At 43.2% G+C, this 18,153-nt stretch overlaps 1 long non-coding RNA gene across 1 annotated transcript; it reads left to right on the top strand.

Annotated features, from left to right (window-relative positions):
• The first annotated feature begins 277 nt into the window (after positions 1-277).
• Positions 278-17,752, top strand: LOC128097304 (uncharacterized). The gene is made up of 3 exons (XR_008213835.1): positions 278-950; positions 3,692-3,789; positions 13,642-17,752. It is a non-coding gene; the product is annotated as an uncharacterized LOC128097304 (long non-coding RNA).
• The last annotated feature ends 401 nt before the right edge of the window (positions 17,753-18,153 follow it).

The raw sequence follows: 18,153 nt of genomic DNA, 5'->3' as shown, positions 1-18,153 counted from the left end.
AACTCCACAAACCAAGGCCCTAAGCCTAGTTCCAGACTGGGCCCAAGTGTTATCCGTCTGGTCCTCCCCCAGCTCGCGATCCGGCCCATCACACAACTGGGCCCCAAATTCGAGACACCCTAGGGCCACCACCCAGCACCCAAACCCATCAACCACGTGATCCCCCGCGAACCAGCTCGGGTGCCCGCACCGCTTCCGCCCGTCTCTCCTGCTCCCATCACCCTGTGCGCACCCCCGCCTCTGGCCACGCCCCCGGGAGGCCGCCCCAGCCCGAAGCCCCGCCCACACACGTGCGTGCGCGTGCTCCGTTGGCCTCCCGGGACTGTCTGACCGCCCTTAAGGCCCAGCCCTGGGAAGCCCGGGCGTGGTGTGTGCCGGGCTGAGCCACAGTGGGGGCCTGGTCAGCCGAACTCCAGCAGGGCGGTCCTGGGAGAGGCCGACATGCGCCCAGGACGTCAGATCAGAGGCTTGAAGAGGCCTGTGGGAGCGTCCAGTTTCGGGCCCAGAGGCCCCAGCACGGGCACTGGCTCCCACGCACGCGCGGAGCTCGGCTCTGCGTCGCCCCCGTGTGGCCAGAGGAAGCAGCGCCGGCAGGACTCCTGCAAGCTGCACGCGACCCAGGCACGCGCGGCCACCTAGGCGATCGGCTCTCCAGACGCCGCCCACTTCCGAAGACAGTCCGGAGAACGGGCTGAGGTTGCCATGGAGACGGCTGAACAGCCGTAGCGCTTTGCTCTGGCTGCCGCGAATCCTACTCTGGACAGAGAGGACTGGAGTGTGGTTACCCAGCAGCTTCTTTCTGCATCGTCCTCACTCTGTAACCTAAATGGATGAGGATTGATCCCTCCCCAAAGCAGCAAGGCCTTGAAGGACAAATGAGCCTCTCCTGAAAGCCTACTGTGTGAAGGCAAAGATCAATAATACTAGGAGTCCTCTCATTCCCAGTTTATGTAAGTGTATAATATTTGGGTCAGCAAAATGGATCAGTGGGTAAAGCGTTTGCTATGCAAACCTTAAGACCCGAGTTTGATTCCCAGGATCCATGTAGAGGTGGAAGGAGAAAAACAAGACGCCACAAAATTATCTTCTGACCCCCATATGCACGCAGCTGCACTCCCTGTCCCCGACAATAATAGAAAAAAAAATGAAGTTGGTAAAATGCAAGGAGGGCTGATATGCTAGGTCCCTACTGAGTGCTTTTGTATACACCATAACTGCATTCCTTACCACAATCAAGGGGTAGGCACTCTTATCTAAGAGATAAAGAAATTTAGATCCAGAGAAATAGATTGTCCAAAGTCATATTGGGGATGTAGCTCAGTGGTAAAGCGCTTACTCAGTATGTGTGAATAGCTGTTTTCAGTCCTTGGGACGCCAAAGTCAAATACAGTGGTGGACTAAGTTGGTGGTGTTTTTTGAGACGGTCCTGTGTAGCCCGGGTTGACCTTGCACCCTCAACGCAGGCACAGATGATTTCTGATTCTTCTGCTTCTATCCCTCCATCCAAGTGTTCTGCACGGTCTGTACCACCATGCCCAGTTTAATTCAGTACAGAGGATCAAACCCAGGGCATGCTAGGTAACATTCTACCAACTGAACTGCATTCCCAGTTTATATCCTGTGGGAGCCCAGTTCTTAGGTGGAGGAGAGAGGAATGAGGAAATATTAGATAGAAAGATAGACCTAGATGACCAGGAGAAAGACAGAGACACATGATAGCTTCAGGAGGCCCTGGGTCAATACCTAGTTGCCCAGAGCTTTAGTCAAAAGGGCTTTTTATAATAGGCCAAGGGGTGAAAGACTTCCCTCTTTCAAGATCAAAGCACACCTAAGTGTAGATCCTTCCAAACACCTGGTAAACACACCCCTGGCCAAATTATCCCATTATTCAGCCCTGCTGGGTAAAGCAAGCTCAGATTCTCTGACCCCGAGTAAGATCTCACTAGATAGCCTCTGTGAGTCTCCACAATATCCACTTACTTCTTTTTTTAAAGATTTATTTATTATGTATACAGTGTTCTGCCTGCATGTATATCTATACTTCAGAAGAGGGCACCAGATCTCATTGTAGATGGTTGTGAGCCACCATGTGGTTGCTGGGAATTGAACTCAGGACCGACCAGTGCTCTTAACCTCTGAGCCATCTCTCCAGCTTCTCCACTTATTTCTTTTTTTTTTTTTTTTTTTAAAGATTTATTTATTTATTATGTATACAACATTCTGCCTCCATGTATCCTTGCATGCCAGAAGAGGGCACCAGATCTCATTATAGATGGCTGTGAGCCACCATGTGGGTGCTGGGAATTGAACTCAGGACCTCTGGAAGAGCAGTCAATGCTCTTAACCTCTGAGCCATCTCTCCAGCCCCTCCACTTATTTCTAAGCCATGGTTTTTAATCCCTATCCCAGTGCCCTGGGACTTGGACGGATGTGTTTGAGAAGAACATTCTAAGCAAGAGAACTGTATGTATAAAGATGTCAAGCATGGTGGTACATGCCTGTAATCCAGCTCTTGAGAGGCAGAGGCATGAAGCTCTTGGGTTTGGGGCTACCCTAGGCTACAAAAGGAGTTCATAGGCGGTTTCAACTACAAAATAAGATCCTGTCTCAAAGAATCCAAACCTAAGACACAAATCAAAACAATGGAAACAAAGAACTGAGAAACTAGGGGTGTAGTCAGTGGTGGAAAATTTACCATTCCAAAACCACAGAAAGGAAGTGGGGAGGAAGGAAGAGAGGGAGAAAGGGGAAAGGAAAATAGATGTTTTGGACTTCAAGTGTACTGGATGAGTTTGCTTTGAGGGACAATAAACACAAAATCACGGGTTTAATATACAACTTTTACCTGTTTGAATATCAATAGAAAGAAATACTTAGTTCCTAAGAACAATCTGGTCCTGCAAGAGGCAGTCCTGGGCCATTCTGGAAGAAAACACCAATGGGAGCCCATGGACGTGCCCTGGGTAGGGGGCAACAAGATGATGTCACTGTTTGTTGATTTCCCAAGTAAGGAGTTTGCTGCTGTTCACAATTCTTTTTGAGACCCAAAGCTGGCATGTCTGATTTTAGCCCTCCTTGCTGGGCACATGGTGGTGGCTCCCTGACTTCTTTAAACAATATGGCCCTGACATGGCCTATGAGGACCTCCCGGTCTTTTTCCTTTTTGGTTTTTCCAAACTGGGTTTCTCTGTGTAGCTCTGGCTGTCCTGGAACCCCCTCTGTAGACCAGGCTGGCCCTGAACTCAGAGACCTGTCTGCCTCTGCCTCCTGAGAGCTGGGATTAAAGGCGTGTGCCACCACCACCACCACCACCACCACCACCACCACCACCACCAGGTGAGGACCTCCCAGCCTACCATGACCTTATGGGTGACAGGACTGGGTGCATGGAGGACCTCGTGGAAGAAGTAACATTTGAACTGAAACCTAGCTGACCTGTCTGTAGTGGAAGCAGTAGCTGAAAGGGGCTTGCTTTTTTTTTTTTTTTCCATTTTCATGGGTGTGGTCACGTGTGTGTGTGTGTGTGTGTGTGTGTGTGTGTGTGTGTGTGTGTGTGTGTGTGTGTGTGTGTTTACATGTACCTGTGGGTTCACACGTGTACGTTTGGCATCATCCTCAATGGTTCTTCCACTTTATTCAGGCACAGAGCTCATCTGTTATGGCCACTCTCAATAGCTTATTCTCTCCACAGGTGTCCCTGCCTTCAGAGGCTGGAGTTACACGTGGGCCACCAAGTCCACCTGGCATTTCTATGGGATCCATGGGAATCCTGGTTTTCAGGCTTGAGTGGTGAGTACTTAATCACTGAGCCATCACCCAAGCCCCTGGAAAGGGCTTTCTAGTGTGAGAGCCTGAAGAGGCATGAGCAAGAGCCTGGGGAAGAGGAGGAGTTGTCAGAGGCCAGACCAGGACCTCCAGTGAAAATCCCACAGGCATCAGCAGCCCCTGAGCATAATGTTCTGTACTGTGGGAAGCCACGGAGGCTTCAGGTAGCAGGATGGCTATTGCCTAATCACTCCAACATATAATTCAAGTGCATCGTCAAGTGTAGAGTGCTGGGCATGTTTTAGAGCAATAAGGCTTTAGGTCCATAAGTCAGGAAGCTCACACCCTTCTTTGTGTGTGTGTACATGTGTGTACAGAAGCCTGAGGCTGATACCTGGTGGCTTCCTCAACTGCTCTCCAGTTTTGTGGGTTTTCTTTCTTTCTCTCTCTCTTTCTTTCTTTCTTTTCTTTCTTTCTTTCTTTCTTTCTTTCTTTCTTTCTTTCTTTCTTTCTTTCTCTCTCTCTCTTTCTTTCTTTTCTTTCTTTCTTTCTTTCTTTCTCTCTCTCTTTCTTTCTTTCTTTCTTTCTTTCTTTCTTTCTTTCTTTCTTTTTTTCTTTCTTTCTTTCTTTCTTTCTTTCTTTCTTTCGGTAGCTGAGGTCCAAACCCAGGGCCTTGCGCTTGCTATGCAAGCGCTCTACCACTGAGCTAAATCCCCAACCCCTCATTTTTGTTTTTTGAGACAGAATCTCTCTATGTAATCTTTACCAACCTAGAACTCACTCTGTAGACCAGGCTAGCCTCAAATCTCTGAGAGATCTGCCTGCCTCTGCCTCCTGAGTGCTGGGATTAAAGAAGTGCACCACTAACCCGGGCTCCACTTTCTTTATGAGGCAGAGTCTCTTGCTGGACCTGAGGCTCAGCAGTTCAGCTAGAATGGCTGGGCACCCAGCCTCAGGGACCCTCCTATCTACACTTCTCCCCAGTATCAGGATCATAAGTACACGCTGCCACACCTAACTTTTTTTTTTTTTTTTTTTTTTTTTTTTTTTTTTTTTGGTTTTTCGAGACAGGGTTTCTCTGTGTAGCTTTGCGCCTTTTCCTGGAACTCACTTGGTAGCCCAGGCTGGCCTCGAACTCACAGAGATCCGCCTGGCTCTGCCTCCCGAGTGCTGGGACTAAAGGCGTGCGCCACCACCGCCCGGCCCACACCTAACTTTTATGTGGGTCCTGGGAATTGAACTCAGGTCCTCCTGCTTGCACAAGTGCTTTACAGACTAAGCCGTCTTCCTGGCTACAAGCACGTCGTTGAAGGAGGTCACAGGTAGTAACTTTCCTATGGAGGCAGAAGGCAGTTTGCCACACTTTTCCAGAGCAGTCATTTCAACTCTGGTAGCTGGCTGTATTTTATATTTGTCTCCATTTCTCTAAAGAAATATGCTGGTTTCACTGCTTCTTGGTGTTTCAGTTTTCGACACCATCCTATGATTCTCTGCTATAAAAGACAGTTTTCACTCTACTCATCACTTGCCCACCGCACACACAATCCCCATCTCCCCAGACTGCCAAAATATTTTTGGTGAGTTCAGTATTTGTTCACTTGCCAAAGTTATGATTTTTCCTTTCCTTTACAAGTTTCTCTTTTCCCTGGAGCCCACAGTTGTCACCCGCTCATTCATTCATTCATTCATTCATTCATTTTTAAGTCTCTCTCTCTCTCTCTCTCTCTCTCTCTCTCTCTGGCTGTTCAGGAGGATCTGGTGCCCTGGGTGGGTCTCTCTGGAAGCCTGGGTGTTTAGTAAGGTTCAACACCTGTGCAGGAAGGGGGAGGAAGCAGGACTGGCCAGAAGTCAAACAGCAGCAAAGGCCTGGCAAAGCCCACAACCTCCTGATGCCCTCCCATCAGCTTAGCAAGCTGAGCAGAAGGGCTCCACTCTGCTGTCACCACAGCTCTGCAGTCCCGCTGGCTCACCCGCCCGCCCTCAGCAGGTCCTCCCCTGCAAGGGTGACAGCAAGGATCAGCAAGTAGTGTAAATTTGAGGCCAACTGCAAAGGAGCTGACAGCTGAAGGCATTTGTTATCCAAAACTCCCGAAGCTGGGCAGCAAGCCCTTCCTTGAAAGGGAGGTGCGTCTCCATGACTACCACACCCCATATTATGTCAGTTTCACCTTGAAGACACTTTTCTTGGAGTCCTCTGTTCTGATGCAGTATGGAGGATCTGTCCTTTTTGTATATTAGCCCAACAGCTATCATTCTAGGTAAGGCCCAGATTATATAGGCTAAAGAGTCTATAGCCTATATAATATTGTCTATATTATAGACCGTCTGAGGAACCTTAAACACACATACACACACACACTCACACACACACACACACACAAAATAAAGACAGGCAGTGGTGGCACATGCCTTTAATCCCAGCACTCAGGAGGCAGAGCCAGGCGGATCTCTGTGAGTTAGAGGCCAGCCTGGTCTACAGAGCGAGATCCAGGACAGGCAACAAAGCTGCACAGAGAAACCCTGTCTCGAAAAACCAATCAACCAACCAACCAACCAAACAAACAAAAAAGCACCAAAACCATACACACACACACACACACACACACACACACACACACACACACACACACACAAATAGTAATTTATTACTTTAGTAAAAGTAAAAAAGCAGCAGCAGGACTCTGGTGGCACACACCTTTAATCTCAGCACTTGGGAGGCAGGGACAGGTGGATCTCTGAGTTCAAGGCCAGCCTGGTCTACAGCATGAGTTCCAGGACAGCCAAGACTACACAGAGAAACTATTTCAAAACAAACAAATAAAAGACAGAAGCAGCTGGAGACATGTGTGGTTCAGAAATGAAGAACACTTACTGTTCTTGCAGAGCTGGGTTCCAAGCACCTGCATCAACCCCAGAACTTCCGTAACTCCATCTTCAGGGGATCTTCTGGTCTCTTCCGGCTCTTACAATGATGTGTACATACCTCCTGCAACTCCACATACACATAATTAAACACAAGACAAATTCTGATTTTTAAAATTTGTATTATTATTATTTGTTTTGTTTTTCGAGACAGGGTTTCTCTGTGTAGCTTTGGAGCCTGTCCTGGAACTCACCCTGTAGCCCAGAAAATTTGTATCATTTTAAATTACGTGTATGCATGTTTGTACTTGTTTGTGTGTCTGTTGTGTGGGTATGTGCATGTATGTGCAGGTCCTATGGAGACCAGAAGAGTAGTATCTCCAACCCCAACACAAAAAAGATATCCAAACCTAACCCCTGAGTAACCCTAACTAAAACTTTAACCCTAACACCTAACATCAGCCCTAACCATAACCCTAACAACATCCTAACCCAAACGTGACCCTAAACCTAACCCTAAACCTAAACTTAACACAAACACTAACCTGTAACCCCAACATTAACCATAACCATTACTTTTACCCCATCCTTAAACCTAACCTTAAGCACAACCCCAACCCTTACCCAAACCAAAATCACAACCCTAACATTAACCCTAACCTCCTGAACCCAATCAGAACACCAACCACAACCCCAAAACCTAACCCAAACTTTACCCTAACTCTAACTCTAACCACAAATGCTAACCCCACACCAACCCTTACCCCAAACCCAATCCTAACTCAAAACCTACATTTTAGCTTCTTTAAGAGTTTCTGCTTGCCGAGTGGTGGTGGCACACTTAATCCCAGCACTCAGGAGGCAGAGGCAGGTGGATCTCTGTGAGTTCGAGGCCAGCCTGGGCTACAGAGTGAGTTCCAGGAAAAGCTCCAAAACCACACAGATAAACCCTGTCTCAAAAAACCAAAAAACATAACAAAACAAAAAGTTTCTGCTTTACAGTGAGTCCTTGCACAGCCAGTATGTTAAGGAAAACTGCTCCACCACCGCCCAGCTATTTATTACTTTTAATGACTGTCTATATCTTTTCTCTTTCTTTCTCAAGCCTACACACAACTTAAAACACACTCAACCTGTTTAGAAGTATTTTTTCCATCTGGACCTGTCCTTACTTCATATCTCTAGTCTTTTTTTGTCTGCATGAGCAACCTTGCACTAACCCAAAGAGTAAAGAGTACACAAAAAAAATCCAATTACACCCAACACCAATGGCAACCCCTACCCAAACCACATCCTAACCCTAGCACTAACTCTAACCACCCAAACCCAATCTGAATACCAACCGATACACCAACATCTAACACCAACCTTAAAACTAAACCTAACTCTAACCAAAAACCCTAACCACAAAAATGACCCCTAAACCAAACGAATTCCATGATAAAAATAACCCTTGTATTAACACTAACAGTAAACCAAACACCAACCATAACCCTAACCATAAACCCAACCCCCAGCCCAACCCCCAATCCAAAACCAACCAAAAAACCAACCCTAAACAAACCCTACTCTAACCCTAATATTAATGCTAACCTTAACCCTAACCATAACCATAACTTTAACCCCAACTTTAACTCAAAACCTAAACATAATCAGAAAACGGAACTAAACAAAACCCTTAATAAAAATCTAACATTAACCTGAACCATAACACCCATCCCTACACAAACCCTAACCAAACCCTAAATTTAACATAAACCTTAACAGTAACCTAAAACTAAAAATGCCCTAACCTTAATAAAACTCGATCCCTAAGTTTAACCATAACCACTAAACATAATCCTAAATATAACCTTAAAACATAGCCTAAGCCAAATTATAACCCTATCCCTAAATCCAATCCTAACCCTAACCAAATTATATCAACAATCCCATAACTCTAAGCCTATCTCTAATCCTAAATCAAACACTAACTTTAACCCTAACCCCAAACCTAAACCCCTAACCCTAACCCCTAAACCTAAACCTTAACACTAACCCAATATCTAAGTCTAAACCTTAACCTTAACCATTAATACTAACCCTAAACCTAACCAAAACCAAATAACCTATAACCCAAACCCTAAACTATAACCCTAACCCCTAACCTAACCCTAACCCTGACTCTAATCCTAAATCCAACCCTAACCCTAACCCTAATGGACAGCTTTACAATTTTATTGAATCTTTCCACCAAGAGGAAGTAACCACAGGGCTTAAAGGTGTTTCTTCTGCTTCCCTCTAAGGGTGCATACATCACAACTAAGCTAGAAGCCATAGAATGCTTGCCTAACCTGAACCCTAAGCCCAAACCTAACACCAAACTTATCCCCATCCCTAACCCTAACAACAACACTAATCTCAACACAAGCCCTAACCCTCAAACTTAACAATAACTCTAACTCTAGAAAATCCTAACCCTATGTTCTGGGAAATGATAATTGTGCCTTTTATTCTCAAAAGGTGTTATGCCCACCTTGTTATGCTCACCTTGTTATGACCACATTGTTATGCCCAACTTGTTATGAATACATTGTTATGACCACATTGTTATAATCACATTGTTATGACCACCTTGTTATGACCACATTGTTATAACCACCTTGTTATGACCACCTTATTATGCCCACCTTGTTTGGACCACATTGTTATGCCCACCTGTTATGAACACATTGTTGTGACCACTTTGTTATGACCACCTTATTATGCCCACCTTGTTTGGACCACATTGTTATACCCACCTGTTATGAACACATTGTTGTAACCACATTGTTATGACCACCTTGCAACCATGTCTTTGTTTCAGGAGGTTGCTACAACCAACTTGTTATGCTTATGTTCTGCTTCCATAACAATGCCTATTCATCTTCCAAATCCCTCACTTGGAAACTCCCTATTCTGGAACTAAAAAAAAAAAACCTTATCTTTCCATAGGCTGACCTCTTGAACCTTGCCTTAGAGGGAAACAGCCTGTGTACATGAACAAAAAGGCTTGCTTTAATTAACTTGGCCATGATTTGGGTCTCTGGTCTTTCTCCTCCCATCTGTGAGATTGACAGGTGCCCTTTGATAGATCTACAGTTATCTATTGCACAAGGGATGTCACATTTTCTTCTATGTGTATCATGTTTATCGCTTTGAAGGACTGAGATTGAACTCAGAGCCTAGCATACCCTAGGCAAGTACACTACCACCGAGCTACATCGCCATCCCATTTAAAAAAAGAAGATTTTAATTTTAAAAATTTACGTTTGGGTTAGGGTATGTGCGTAGCTGTGACACAAGTATAGAGAGGTCAGAGGATGATCTTCAGAGTCAGTTAGCTCTCCCCACCATGTGGCTTCCAGGATTGAACTCAGGTCTTCAGACTTGGAGGCAAGCACCTTCACCCACTCACTGGCCCTCATTTTCTTTTATTTTCTTATTAGACACAGGCTCTAATTGGCAGTCAGAACAAAAATGTCGACAATTGCCTCCATATCATTTGCATTGCGGGTAACTGGCTAACAAACAACCAGAAACACAGGCAAGTCCTGTTTCATCTCAAAACAATAAAGAGTATTTTCTCAGTATATTCCTATAAACAGTCATAGAAATTATTTATTTTATATTTTCATTTTTCAAGACAGGGTTTCTCTGTGTAGCCCTGTCTGTACTGGAACTTACTATGGAGACCAGGCTGGTTTCAAACTCACAGAGATCTGCCTGCCTCTGCCTCTCAAGTCCTGGGATTAAAGGCATGAGCCACCACCACCGCCACTACCATCAACAGTCAAAAATTTAAAACCAAACTGTTTCTGAGCATGGTAGCCATACCTTTAGAAGGCAAAGTAGATGGGTCTTTGTTAGTTTGAGTACAGTCAGGGAAACATAGTGACACCCTGTCTCAAAACAAAACAAAACAAAAATCAATAAGTTTTGTGGTAGCATTCCACATCTTTCTGAAAGTTGAACATTGAAATTTGAAGAATGCTGCCCTGGTGGTGGCATCTCATGCCCTTAATCCAGGCACTCAGAAGGCAGAGGCAGGTGGATCTCTGAGTTCAAGGACAACCTGGTCTACATAGTGAAGTCCAGGATAGTCAGGGCTACATAAAGAAACCCTGTCTCGAAAAACCAAAAAAATGCTAGACAGAGGTGGTTCATGTCTTTGATCCCATCACTCGGGAGGCAGAGGCAGGCAGATCTTTGTGAGTACAAGGTCAGCTTGGGCTATAAAAGGACAGCCAAAACTGTTACACTGTATATCTTTACAAGAAAAAGACAGAGAAAAATTTGCCTTCCCAGTGCTTACTTATAATAATTCTCAGCCCGTTAAGAGATATCAATGGGAGGTTCTCCCACAGGGAATGTTAAATAGCCCAACCCTGTGCCAATATTTGGTATGTAAACTGGTGGAAATGATATGCAAGCAATTTCCTCGACCTATAGTTTACCATTCCATGGATGACATCTTACTAGCTGATTCAAATGTAGAAACTTTAGTAAGAATGTTTGAAGAAGTAAAGAAAATTTTGCCTTCTTGGGGATTACAAATTGCTCCTGAAAAAATACAAACAGGAGATTCTATTAATTATTTAGGATCTAAAATAGGTCTGCAAAAAATTAGACCCCAAAGGGTGCAAATTAGGAGAGATCAATTGCAGACTCTTAATGACTTTCAAAGATTGCTAGGATATTTCATATCTATGGCCCACTACTGGGGTAAAAAATGATGAACTGATTAATTTCTTTCAAACCTTAAAGGGTGACAAGGACATAAATAGTCTAAGAGAATTAGCAGCTGAAGCTGAGAGAGAATTGGCTTTGGTGGAAAAGAAATTAAAGGATGTACATATTGATCGTTTGGATTCAGAGCTTGATTGCATTCTGATTATTTTACCCTCTACACATTCTCTATTAATAAAGACAGAAGATGTTATCTTCAAATGGATCTTTTAACCATATAAGCAGCATTAAAAATTAAAAAACTTGCCGGGCGGTGGTGGCGCACGCCTTTAATCACAGCACTTGGGAGGCAGAGCCAGGCGGATCTCTGTGAGTTCGAGGCCAGCCTGGGCTACCAAGTGAGTTCCAGGAGAAGCACAAAGCTACACAGAGAAACCCTGTCTCGAAAAAAAACAAAAAAAAAAAACCAAAAAAAAAAATTAAAAAATTTATGTGGAAAAGTCTCTGAGTTGGTTCTAAAAGGAAAATTGAGACCTTGTCAATTCAGCAGGAATAGACTCAGCAGAAATTGTAGTACCTTTTACTAATGATGAAATTGATGAATTATGGGCAGAAAGTGAACCTTGGCAAAGAGCTTCCAGTAAGTTAATTTTTTTTTTTTTTTAGTTTAGTTTTTCAAGACAGGGTTTCTCTGTGTAGCTTTTTTGCCTGTCCTGGATCTCGCTCTGTAGACCAGACTGGCCTTGAACTCACAGAAATCCACCCAACTCTGCCTCCTGAGTGCTGGAATTAAAGGCGTCCACCACCACCACCGCCCGACACTTCCAGTAATTTTTTGGGAGAGATTAACAACAAATATCTCCAAAGCAAGATAATTCAATTTATAAAGAGAACTAATTAGATCCTTCCTCACATTGTAAAGGGAACACCAATTTCTAGAGTTCCTACATTTTATACTGATGCAAACAAATCAGGAAAGGCTGGTTACAAATCAGGAAATTTAAGTAAAGTGTCTCAAAGCCCTTACGATTCTGTCCATAAGTCAGAATTATATGCTATTCTGATGGTAGTAATGGATTTTACAGAACCTCTTAACATAGTTACTGACTCTCAATATGCAGAAAGAGTTGTTTTATACATTGAAACTGCTGAATTTATTCCTGATGAGTCAGAATTAACTTTGATATTTATTCACTTACAAGAAATAATCAGGAATAGAAATCATCCCTTATATATAACACACATCCAGTCCCATATGGGTCTGCCAGGCCCTCTAGCACAAGATAATGATGAAACTGATCAAATGTTGTTAAGAAATGTGCTGGAGGCCTCAGAGTTTCATAAAAATCACCATGTCAATAGCAAGGGTTTGAAAAAGGATTTTTCCATTACTTAGCAACAAGCCAAGAAAAATGATAAGGAAATGTCCTGCTTGTTCTTTATACAACCAAACTCTACTACCTGCAGGAAGTAACCCAAAGGGCACTCAAAGCAATAAAATCTGGCAGATAGATGTGTTTCATTTTGTAGAATTTGGAAAATTAAAATATGTATATCACATCATTTATACCTATTCAGGATTTCAATAGGCAACATACCTATTCAGGATTTCAATAGGCAACTGCTTTGAGTTCTGAAAAGGCTGACACTGTAATCTCACATCTGCTAGAAGTTATGGCCATCATGGGCATACCTGTACAAATTAAGACTGACAATGTTCCAGCATATGTCTCTAGTAAAATGAAACAGTTTTTTGCTTATTGCAATCTAAAGCATATTATAGGTATACCACACAGTCCTACAGGGCAAGCAATTATAGAAAGATCAAATCAAAGTCTAAAGGATATGCTAAATAAACAGAAAGGGGTAACAAAAACCCCCAGAAATAGACTGCATAATGCTCTATTAACTTTGAATTTTCTCAGTGCCAATGAGAAAGGAACAACAGCTGCAGAGAGACATTGAATAATAGAAAAAACTACAGAATTAAATCAGCCTTTATACTTTAAGTATGTGCTGACCTCAGAATGGAAACCAGGATATGTGTTACGTTGGGGACGAGGTTTTGCTTTTGTTTCTACAGGAAAAGATAAGCTAAGGGGACCATCAAAATTGATAAAGGTTCGATGTGAACAAGAGAGACCTCTTAATTAGAGGAGGTGATAGTTCATCAACCAGCATGAACATCCAATTTAAACTAACTTATACCAGTAACACATGCCTTTTCATTTAATCAGATAATAACTTGCCAAAAAGGAACCTCCCCAAAATTAGTCTTGGGGAAAGGTTTTTGTTTTTGTCTTTTAGGAGAATGAAGGTTAAGGAATCTGAAGAACACTGGACAAATGAGACAACTGAAGAAAAGGGACAAATCATCTACCCCAGGAAACAGAGTGAAATGGCGTATGGGTATATATTATCTAAAAAATTTTATGTCTTCCTAAATGTTTGTTTCTGCTCTTCTCTAAAGATTTAACACTATTGGTCTTCTAATAGTCCCAGTTCAATTAAAATTTAAAGCTGACTTTGGAGTTGGAAAATGGCTCTCTCCTTCTTTAAACTCAAGCATGTTGTTAAAAGGAAAATGCAAACTCCCTGTATCATGCCAGAAGAAAAGAGCCATCTTCTGCTATGGGACAGGAGAAAAGCCAAATTAATTAAGGGACTATTCTATTACTAATCTCAACTCTTTGGTTCTATTCTGATTCTTTAAACTTTTCTTAAAGTATGAATTTTATATCAAAATTTACAACACCTATATATATATATATATATATATATATACATTTTAAACTTTGTTAAGATATGAATGGTCATATAGAGTACTAACTAATTCTAGAAAGAAAACAGGCTTTAATTAGCTACATATATATGTCTTTGTCTTTGTGTTCAAGTCTCTTATCAGTTTTCTGCAGGAAGTCACGGCCAGGCCTAACATCAACTGAAGTCTCCAGGAAGAAGATGGGGCCCCACAACAACAACAATTCCACGTGGACAATAATAATATCACTAAGCTGACAAACATCATCTACAGATCAGCTTTGAACTACAAAGTGCTCAGAGCAATTTTGAGATGGCTAGCTGAGATGATCCAGTCTCAAAGACTACTTGAATAAGGACTTGAGATAAACCCTGAACATCAGGCTCTCTAGAACTGGTGGCACAGTCTGACTCACTGAGTCAGAATGCAGCTCATTTTCATCTTCACCTCATTTCATTTCCCTGCCAGCTGTGATACCTGCAGGGACTCCCCTAACACACCAAGAACCTCTAGTCTCCTGCCTCTAATCTTGCCTTAGGTAAGCTGGGATTTCAGGTGTGAACCCACCACACTGTAGCTCAAGTCTGCAGGCTGCAGCTGGCCTGAGAGACACACTAGGAAGCTCTTCTTAGCTCCATTTTAGAATCTTTTTTAAAGTTTTCTCAATTTTTAGGTGCAAAGTCTTGCTCCACATTGGGTGCCATTTTTAATTGGAAGTTTTCCTGTGTTCCTGCCTGGTCCTGCAGCCCCACAGCCACTTATAAAATAATTACTCAGAGACTTATATTAATTATAACTGCTCGGCCATTAGCTCAGGCTTATTATTGACTAGCTCTTGCATTTAACCCATAATTCTTACCTATGTTTAGCCCTGTGGCTTGGTACCTTTTCTCAGTTCTGTCTTGTCATCTTGCTTCCTCTGTTTCTGGCTGGTGACTCAGCCCTCCTCTTCCCAGAATTCGCCTCTCTGCTTGCCCTGCCTATACTTCCTGCCTGGTTACTGGCCGTTCAGCGTTTTTATTTACCAACCAATCAGAGCAACACATATTCATAGCATACAGAATGACATCCCACAGCACTACTGTTTATCTGGAGTCACTGTACCCACTGAAAGTGATCCTGAGCCTTTAGGGGTATTTATTATCTAGATTAGGTTAGTTCTACTCTTCCCAGCTTCCAGAGTTTTGCCTGGGACAGTTAAGCTGCTTGATAAATATTCTAAGTGTGATAATGTACAAACGATAGCACCATGTAATAGGAATGTAACAAACACCCTTAGAGAATGTAGTATAATGGTTAATTTTGATTATCTGCTAGTTTGGATGCAGAAATACTTAGCAGGACATATCCCTGAGTGTATCTTTGAGAATGTGGCCAGAGAGAGTCATGAGGACTCTGGACTGATGAGTGGTTAATGCCATTGATGGACCAATAGCATGATGCCCTTATTGGGATGTGGTGGAAAGTGCAATGTGGGATCTGATTGGAGAAAGTAGGTCATGGGGAATGTGTCCTTGGGGGGTATTTCTGTCCCTGCTTCCTTCTCATTACTGAGCAAGGTGTGAACCTCTACAGCACCTCTCTGAGTGTGTCTGTGAGGCCATTTTCAGAGGAGGACTCTGGTGTAGTGAATGCTTTACTTCACTGATGAATTTACAACTTGGACAGCTTATTGGGAAGTGCTGCAATGGTGGAAAGTGGAGTCTGGTTAGAGAAAGGTTGCTAATGGTGTTTCCAGGGGGAAACTTTCCTGAGGCTTCATTCCCTCTGTCTCTGGCTGTCCTGTCCTGTGAGATGTCTTTCTGTATGCTGTGAATATGTATTGCTCTGACTGGTTGATAAACAAAGCCATTTGGCCTATGGCAAGGCAGCTTAGAGGCAGGCAGGAAATACAAGCAGATAGAGAGGAAGAAGAAAGGAGAGAAGAGAGAGATGCCAGCCTGCCGCCCAAGGAACAACATGCCAGCAGACTAGTAAGTCACGGAGCACGTGGCAAACCATAGATTAATAGAAATGGGTTAATTTAAGATATAAGAGCTATCTGGCAAGAGGCCTGCCATAGACTATAGAGTTTTTAAAATTAATTTATTTATATTATGTTTATGAGGGCTCTATCTGCATGTACAAATTTATGCCAGAAGAGGGCATCAGATCCCACTATAAATGGTTGTGAGCCACCATGTGGTTGCTGAGAATTGAACTCAGGACCTCTGGAAGAGCTGCCAGTGCTCTTAACTGCTGAGCCATCTCTCTAAGCAGACTATACAGCTTGTAAATAATGTAAGCCTCTGTGTATTTACTTGGGACCCAGCAGCTGTGGGACAGGGTGGGACACAGGAAAACTTCTGACTACAGTCATGAGTTGAACTGTCCTCCTCACCCCGGAGGACTGGACCATCTGATGCCATGAGCCAAAGAAGTCCTTCCTTCCTCATTATGACATGTATTTTGCCACAATCATGTGCAAAATTTGAATAGTAGATCATGTTAAAACAAAAAAATCAAGAAGAGCCAGTATGACAGCCAATGCCTATAATTCTGGTATTTGAGAAACTGAGGCTGTAGGACTGCTGCTAGTTTGACTAGCCTGGGCTACATAATGAATTCTAGACCATCCTAGGCTAGAGCATGAGATCCTACCTCAAAACAAACAACAGAAACAGATGAGAAATACTTTTTTTTTCTTTTTTGGTTTTTTGAGACAGGGTTTCTCTGTGTAGCTTTGTGCCTTTCCTGGAACTCACTCTGTAGCCCAGGCTGGCCTCGAACTCACAGAGTCCACCTACCTCTGACTCCTGAGCGCTGGGATTAAAGTCATGTGCCACCACCACCCGGTTTCACTTTTTTTTCTTTTGTGTTTGTTTTGAGACATGGTCTTACTATGTAGCCTTGGCTGTTCTGGAACTTACTTTGTATACTAGCCTTACTTTGTACGCTATCTTTTAACTCACAGCCTTTCTCCTGCCTCTGCCTCCCAAGTGCTAGTATTACAGGTGCGCACCACCATGATTAATTATAAAATTTTAATAATAAGCTGGGCATAGTGGAACCTTTAATCCCAGTACTGGGTATGCAGAGGCAAGCAGAGATTTATGAATTCAAGGCCAGCCTTGTGATATTTTATTTGTATGTTAATAAATAAAGTTAGCTTGGAGATCACAGGAAATAGCAAGCCATTTTAAGTAAACACAAAAGTCAGGCAGTGGTAGCACATGCCCTTAATCTGATCCCTTGGCAGACAGGGTCTCTGTGTGTTCAAGGCCATACTAGGGAACAGAGCCAAGTGTGGTGACACAGGCCTTTAATCCCAGTACCAACCATAGAGATCTGGAGGTCTGTATAGACAGGCAGTGACAAAGAAGTGAGGTAGCTGGGCTAAGAGCCAATGAGAGGGCAGAACAGCAAGGCAATAAAAGCCTGGGTAGACAGGAAGTCGTGGCATTTTGGAAGTTGCAGAGCTGGTAAGGTAAGGTTGGTTGGTGGCTCTCACTATTTCCCTGATCTCTAAGGCTTTCATCCCTATATTTGGCTCCGTGTTTTTTATTTAATAAGACCTTTAGAAATTCATCTACACAGCCCAGTCTACATAGTGAGTCCCAAGTCAGCCAGATCTATATAGTAGTACCATGCCTCAAAAAATCTTTTTTTTTTTTTTTTTAAGGTTTATTTATTTATTATGTATACAGTTCTCTGCCTGCATGTGTCCTTGCAGGCCAGAAGAAGGTACCAGATCTAATTGCAAGTGGTTGTGAGCCACCATGTGGTTGCTGGGAATTGAACTCAGGACCTCTGGAAGAGCAGTCAGTGCTCTTAACCTCTGAGCCATCTCTCCAGCCCTCAAAAAATCTTTTTTAATAATATATTTTTAGCTGGGCGGTGGTGGCGCACGCCTTTAATCCCAGCACTTGGGAGGCAGAGGCAGGCGGATCTCTGTGAGTTCGAGGCCAGCCTGGTCTCCAAAGCGAGTTCCAGGAAAGGCGCAAAGCTACACCGAGAAACCCTGTCTCGAAAAAACAAAAACAAAAAAAAAAAAAAATATATATATATATATATATATA

Source organism: Peromyscus californicus, unplaced genomic scaffold, assembly GCF_007827085.1.
Source record: "Peromyscus californicus insignis strain IS unplaced genomic scaffold, ASM782708v3 Scaffold_5__1_contigs__length_169319896, whole genome shotgun sequence".
Lineage (NCBI taxonomy): Eukaryota > Metazoa > Chordata > Mammalia > Rodentia > Cricetidae > Peromyscus > Peromyscus californicus.
The sequence above is the reverse complement of the archived record's forward strand: the minus strand, read 5'-3'. Positions and strand labels throughout refer to the sequence as shown.